This window comes from Bos grunniens, chromosome 8 (genome assembly GCF_055505025.1).
Source record: "Bos grunniens cultivar Pamir isolate PY7600 chromosome 8, Bosgru_T2T1.0, whole genome shotgun sequence".
NCBI classification, from domain to species: domain Eukaryota; kingdom Metazoa; phylum Chordata; class Mammalia; order Artiodactyla; family Bovidae; genus Bos; species Bos grunniens.
The window spans coordinates 73,016,265-73,023,699 of NC_141172.1; the positions used below are offsets into that span (position 1 = coordinate 73,016,265).

The 7,435-nt window shown below is 44.1% G+C and overlaps 1 non-coding gene across 1 annotated transcript; it reads left to right on the top strand.

Moving 5' to 3' along the window:
• Nucleotides 1–6,061: 6,061 nt before the first annotated feature.
• On the top strand, nt 6,062–6,168 carry LOC147367408 (U6 spliceosomal RNA). Its single transcript, XR_015132246.1, has one exon. It is a non-coding gene; the product is annotated as a U6 spliceosomal RNA (small nuclear RNA).
• Nucleotides 6,169–7,435: the final 1,267 nt, after the last annotated feature.

Genomic DNA, 7,435 nt, shown 5'->3' on the forward strand with positions numbered 1-7,435 from the left:
CTCCCCATCCCTACCCCCGCCCCGGATTGCGTGTGAGGAGAGGGGGAGTGGGTACAGCTACAAACATGTCACCAGTCAGAATATCATTCCAGTCGGCACCAGGCGATCTCCTCTCACACACACACCTCAGCGTCACCTCCACCCACACCACACACCTCAGTGGCAAGAGACAAAATCGGGAAAAGGCAGTTGGGTACAAGGCATGCTTTCACGTTGTCTTTAACGGTGTAAATAGGACTTCTAGCTCTAGGATCTCCTCAAATGCTGCCCGAGGGCTAGAAATTCCCATTTCTGGCTAATGCGAACCCCTCCGCATCTCCCTAGAGGTGGACACGCATTTCAGGGCGGCGGGGTTCAGGGTTAGGAAACTTCAGAACAGGCTGGGAAAACAGCGAGCAGACCGGGCCGGGCGGCTCGTCCCACCCTCGAAGGGGCGACAGAATTTCCACTTACTCTGGTTTCACGGAGGAAATCGAGCAGGGGTCAAGTTGCTTAGAGGGTGAGCAGCGGGGACTGTCTCGAGGGCCGGGAAGCGCCTGAACAGTATTATGAGCAATGGCAGCTGCGCCCGATAGGGGGCGCTGGACTAAAGGCAGTAAAACCGTCTCGAGTGCCGCACTTTCTGCAGCTCTGACGCGGGGCGAGTTGGGGCGCTCCCAGGGACCGGGGAGCCTGGTAGGCTGCCCTCTATGGGGTCGCACAGAGTCGAACACGACTGAAGCGACTGAGCAGCAGCAGCAGCAGTGTTTTCTATGGCTTCCCTGGTGGCTCAGCTGGTAAAGAACTTGCCTGCATTGCGGGAGACCTGGGTTCGACCCCTGGGTTGGGAAGATCCCCTGGAGAAGGGAATGGCTACCCACTCCAGTATTCCGACCTGGAGAATTCCATGGACAGAGGAGCCTAGCGAGCTACAGTCTATGGGGACGCAAAGTGGTCCCTATGGGGGATGCAGGATGAAAAAGGAGAAACCCTTCTGGCTTTGGTGTCCTCAGACCCAGATTAGAGCCTCGCATTTGCTAGTGAGGTCCTGGGCATTTGATCCTTCTCCTAGGGGCCTCAGTTTCCTAATCCGTAAAATGGGAGTGTTATTCCTTTGACCCTCAATTTCTTTATTGGTAAAATGGACCTATTTCTTTCCCCAGGGCTTCACTTGCCTTATGGACTAAAAGGTAGCTTAGGTGAAAGTAGCTGGCCCATAGTAGGTGTTCAATAAATGCCTTTTTCCCTTTGCCAACTTCATCGGTAAAATGCGCAGGACGATATTGGCTCATTGTACGTCACTAGGGCCTGTGAGTCTCCTGTGAGCGTGGTTTTCACCCACCACCCCTCCTGACCCCACCCTTCCTGTGAGCTCCTTGAGCAGGATTTCGGACTTGCTTTTCTTAGTTCCTTGGCTCGCGCCGGCTGTTCCCTACAGTGGGCGCTATTTTTGTTGCTGTTCGTTTGTTTGTTTGTTTAACATGGAATTATCTCTAGCAAAGTGCTTTGGAACCTATCTGGTGCCTCCGGGTGTCAGAGGGCCTGGAAGGCTCGATGGGGCCTTTCCCCGGGGAGGGGCGGGACTTACTAGGAATCTGCGATGGAGACCCAGCGCTGCCATTTCCGCAGCAGTGGGCTGGTCGCACCCCGAACGCGAGCGCGGTTGGCTATGGGGCCATTGCAAGCGGGCAGGCGTGCTGGAATCGCGAAAACCTCCAGAGAATTGAAGGAAAATGCAAGGAGTTCTGGAAAGGTCCTTCCGTCGGGGTGGCCATCACCAGCTGATTGATGGGGAGCTGGGAGCCCCTCCGCGCGCTGCGCGCTCCGCAGGGAACGCGGCTCTCCAAACGCTGTGTGCTGGTGTCGGTCTCCGTGGAACTGAACTCCCGAATAGCGCTTCCTATAATCCGCGTTCAGCGAAGCTGACCAGGGAAGACAAGAGGCTAAAGAAACCAGACGCAGAGAGCAGAAAAGGAGGGGGTCCGGGGGAGGAAAGAGGTTCTGGAAATTTTATATCCCATAGTACTAAAGCCTCCTAGAAGCTCCTTATTAACTGCACCTTTTATGCAAAAGCAATGCATGTTTAATGCAGAAAAAAATATGCATAGAAACAAAAACAACAAAAGAAATTCAAAACCTCGTCTAATCAAACTAACAAAGACTGGTTGTTCATATTTGGGTGGGTTTTCTCTCACCTTTCTTTCTGATTTCTATATACTGATTTGTAACTTTTCTGCTCATTTAATATAGTATATTTTCCATACAACTAAATATTTTCCTACAGTAATATTTTCCTAGTAATATTGTCATACTATTTCATTTTCCAGAAAAGTTACACTATTAATTGTTCAACCAATTGCTATTGTTGAACATTTGTTATTTCCGATTTTTCACCATTATAAATAACACTGTGATGAACATCTTTGTAGATTTTGCTTTTCACATACTATGTGAGATAAAGTCCTAGAAGTAAAACTGCAAGATCAAGGGTTATGCATTTTTCTTAAACCTTGATACAGAGTGATAAATTGTCTTCTTGAAAGACAATATTTACTCTCTCCCTGCCCCCACATTCAGTCTTGCTCAATCCTGGAAGTTATTTTCTTATTTTAAAAATTTGTTAATTTGATAGATTGCAAATGTCTTTTGGTTCTTTTATTTGAGATTTATTTATATTTCATGAATTTCCAATAAGGAGAAATTAAATTTCATTCATTTTTTTGGCCACTGCATTTTGGGGTGTTGCAATTTCCTATTTTATTAGGATGTTGCATTCTAATTCATCATGTATGTTGCAAATATTTCCCCCAGTCTTTGTTTGCCCTTCATTGTGTTTATGGTAATTTTTTGGTGGCAGATACAGATGTAGTTAAAATTTTTTAATGTGCAAGTAATAAAATAGCAGTAACCTAAGTTATAAAGACACTTAAATATCTGACATAACAAGAAATCTGAGGGTAGATGGCCCCAAAGTTAGGGGGTAGTGTTGCTTAGTCACTAAATCGGGTCCAACCCTCTGCGACTCCATGGACTGTAGCCCACCAGGCTCCTCTGTCCATGGAATTTCCCAGGCAAGAATACTGGAGTGGGTTGCCATTTCCTTCTCCAGAGAATCTTTCTGACCCAGGGATGAAAGCCATGTCCCCTGCATTGCAAGTGTATTCTTTACCACTGAGCCACCTGGGGTACCACTCACTAACGCCATTAACTACCTGATGTTTTTGCTCCTTATCTCGCTGTCGTTTGCATGTTGAGTTTTCAGTCTCATGTTTACTGCTTTTTGGTAATGAGATGGTTCATACAGTAGCAGACTTCCATAGCAAAAAGTCAAGGCAGGAAGCAAGAGGAACAGAGGTACCACAAGTTTCTGTCCCCTTAAAAGCTTTTCCAGAAACACCCTTTATGTCTCCTGTATTAGAATTAAGTTAAATGATATCCATGGTCAGATAGGTAGCTGAGAAAGCAAGTATCCACTTTTCCATCCTCTATGTGACAGGCCTCAGAGATGGGAGTTGAAAATGGCAGTCGGATTAGGCAATCAGTTGAGCCCACTACAAATAAAAGTGTCTTTAGATTATATGTAGTTTGGGACTTACGTGGTGGCCCAGTGGTTAAGACTCTGAGCTTCCACTGCCAGGGGCACAGGTTCAATCTGCTCTGCCTACCCCAGGCCATGGCCTAAGTAAATAAATTGTATGTAGTTACATCCATCCTTTTTTTTCCATTATAATATCCTCCTTTTCTCATTGCCAGGTAATCTTTCCCATTCTAAGATAATTTAAATATTGACCTATATTTTTATATAATTTCTTTTCCCATTAAAAATTTCCCTAAATAAGTAGATGTGTTTGTTGTGGTCTTGGTTCCACTTTCAACAATAAGGACCAAAATCTTAGAAGATGAATTTGAATATAAGTTTAGTTGTAGATATATTTAAATTTTAATTCACTCATTTTATTCAAAACATATTTGCTATTTATATATCAACTATATGCCATCTGGAATTTATTTTGGTGTACATTATGAGGGGGAAGTTAAACTTCTGTAACCAAATGGTTAGGTGTACCAATAGCATTTATTACATAATCCGTATTTTTCCCAAAATGTGAAACGTCACTATATTTTTAAATAAATATTGAGACTTTTAAATTGGAATGGAAATGTAGATTGATATATCTAGAAACTAGGAATGCATATTTTACTTTCTCAGTTCTCTTTGCATAGTTGAATTTTGTGTTCCAGCTTGTTTTTATTCCTCACAACTATTTCAGCTTACGTCAGCAGTGCACCAAAAACTTGGTATTATCTAATTCTCTAATGTTGGCTATGAAGTTTCACCTCGCTGTTGTTGTAATATGCATGTCTTTGATTGCTCCTGTGGCGAGCATCTTTTCAGATACTTTTTAACCATCTGGGTCTGCTCCAGTGGCTCATTTTCCCACTGGGTTCTCAGCCTTGGTGGTTGTTGTTGCTAATACTTCTTGCTGCTGCTATTGTTGCTGTGGATGATTTGCAGGAATACCTTGTCTGCCAAGATGTTATCCATCGTCAGTTTTAAATGTCAACAAATATTAACTCTGAATCTGTCACTGGTCATTATTGTCACTGTTGTCCTGTTTTAAATAGGAATGTGTCCATTTTGTGTTTTAGGGTCTTATTCAAAAGCTCTTTCTGGCCCTTAAGTTCACAAAGACATACTCCTACATTTTGATTAGAGCTTTTGCTTTCCTATTTACATGCTTTAATAGGGTCTTTTTGCCTTTTCATACTGTTCATGGGGTTCTCAAGGCAAGAATGCTGAAGTGATTTACCATTCCCTTCTCCAGTGGACCACGTTTTGTCAGAACTCTCCACCATGACCCATCCGTCTTGAGTGGGTCCGTCATGCCTACATGGCACGGTCATAGTTTCATTGAGTTATGTAAGGTAGTGATCCATGTGATCAGTTTGGTTAGTTTTCTGTGATTGTGGTTTTCATTCTGTCTGCCCTCTGTGGGTAAGGATAAGTGGCTTGTGGAAGCTTCCTGATGAGAGGGACTAGCCATGGGGGAATCTGGGTCTTGCTTTGATAGGCAGAGCCATGCTCAATAAACCTTTAATCCAATTTTCTGTTGGTGGATGGGGCTGTGTCCCCTCCCTGAAGTTTGGCCTGAGGCCAAACTATGGTAGGGGTAATGGTGGTAATGATGACCTTCTTCAAAAGGACTTATGCCAGCACACCACGGCTCCCAGAACTGTTGTATTCAGTGCCCCTGACTCTGCGGGAGGCCACTGTCTATCCACACCTCCGCCAGAGACTCCTGGACATTCACAGGCAAGTCTGGCTTAGTCTCTTTTTTTTTTTTTTTTTTTTGGCTCAGTCTCTTGTGGGGTCACTGAATATTCATTGGAAGGACTATTACTGAAGCTGAAGTTCCAACACTTTGGCCACCTGATGTGAAGAACTGACTCACTGGAAAAGTCCCTGATGCTGGGAAAGATTGAAGGCAGGAGGAGAAGGGGATGATGAGGATAAGATTGTTGGATGGCATCTCCGGCTTGATGGACATGAGTTTGAGCAAGCGCCGGGAGTTGGTGATGGACAGGGAAGCTTGGCATGCTGCAGTCCGTGGGGTTGCAAAGAGCCAGACACCACTGAGCAACTGAACTGAGCTGAACTGAACACAGTCTAGATTTTGTTCTCTCTGTTTAAGTGAGCCATGAAAATGTGACGGTTATATTGTAACATGGTAAGAAAGAAAAGTGTCCCAAATTATTTGGGACAGAGCTTCCTTTTTGTATGTGATGTAATTTACAATTCCTTCCAGGAAATAATTAGCACTCTTGAGCAATTTTTGGAGAACTTTTACTGGAGGTCAGGAGCACCTTCTAACTTGTGGACCTTGAGAGGAATCTGGTAATATTAACTGGCACCCCTTTATTACAGTACCCACCATTTTCTATCCATTTCTCTGCCAAGAGACAAGCTTTTGAAGTGACTGGCTCAGGACACTATTCCCTCATGGCAGATTTGAAATACAACTTCGACATGGGCTGGTAATAATTTTTTACCAGTAAAGTTTCTTTGGCAATAGTTGATACAGTACTCACTTCAGTAGCACATGCACTAAAATTGGAATGATACAAAGAAAATTAACATGGTCCCCGCTCAAGGAAAACAGTTGATACCATCTTCAGATCTTCATTTAGATACATTTCTCAGTTGACCAACCTATATCTTTGAGCAATTTTTTGGGGGAGAAATGATATGTGGATTTTATCATTTTTGTAGTAATATCACTGGCACCATTACAGTTCAGTTTGATAATAATCCCCAAGTATTGTTTAGAATCCTTTCACACAATGTTGATATTAAGTGTTGACTTCCAGTACATTCTCTACTCCCATTGTGATGACAGTTGTTTAAGAGTGTCATTTTCCCAGTGTCTTTACACTGGTTCATCCAATTTCTCTCTTTCTCTTTAACTACAAGTTCTCTTTAAATGTCTAAAGACTTGCATAGCCAGTAATCACTCTTCTGACAAAGGGCAGTAGATTCAAGGATTCTGGACAAGCCTCTTCAGGTTTCTGTGCTTTAGTTTCTCCATCTTTTAGATGTGATAGTGATACATTTCAGCCATTTTTGGTATGTGTTCAGGTAATAGGCGTTTATAATTTATTTATTATTATTTTGGCTGCACTGGGTCTTCATTGCTGTGCTGGTCTTTCTCTAATTGTGGTGAGCTACTCTTCAGTGTGGTGCACGGATTTCTCATGGCAATGGCTTCTCTTTCTGGGAAGCACAGGCTCTAGGCGCATGGGCTTCAGTAGTTGCAGCACTTGGACTCAGTAGTTGTGGCTCAGGGGCTTAGTTGCTCATGGCATGCGGGATCTTTCTGGACCAGGGATTGAACCCGTGTCCTTTGCACTGGCAGATGGATCCTTATCCACTGTACCGCTAAGGAAGTCCAAAGTGGAGTCCTGTCTGGACCTCAGCTCCTCCAGGACTCAGTGATGGAAGAAGTGAAACACTGAGAACAATTGTACGTTTAACTTTTCTAGATTTAAGCTCCAGGGGTCTATGGAGAATAGGCAGGCAGCTGCGTCTAGAGGCTGCTATACTAAAGAGCTTCATCCTTACGTCTGAGAGTTTTTTCATGTTTCTTATGACAATTCATGTTAACTGGGGCGGCGACCTTTAATATAGAGTCTCCTCTCCCATTCTCAGATGCCCACACCGTGTTTAGGATACAACCCCAAACAGATGAGCGCTGGAGTGGTGCCCCTGAAAATCTTGCTGTGCCCAGTGCATGGTGCTGGCACGCAGGTAGAACTGGGAGTTCCCCCACATCATCTCCAGTCTCCCACCACTCTGAATTAGGACACGCCAGTGGGGTGACTTCCACTGGTCCCTGGGTAGTTCTTCATCTGAAGAAAATGTGTGAGACGAATGCAGAGGAAACACCTGTCTAGGCAG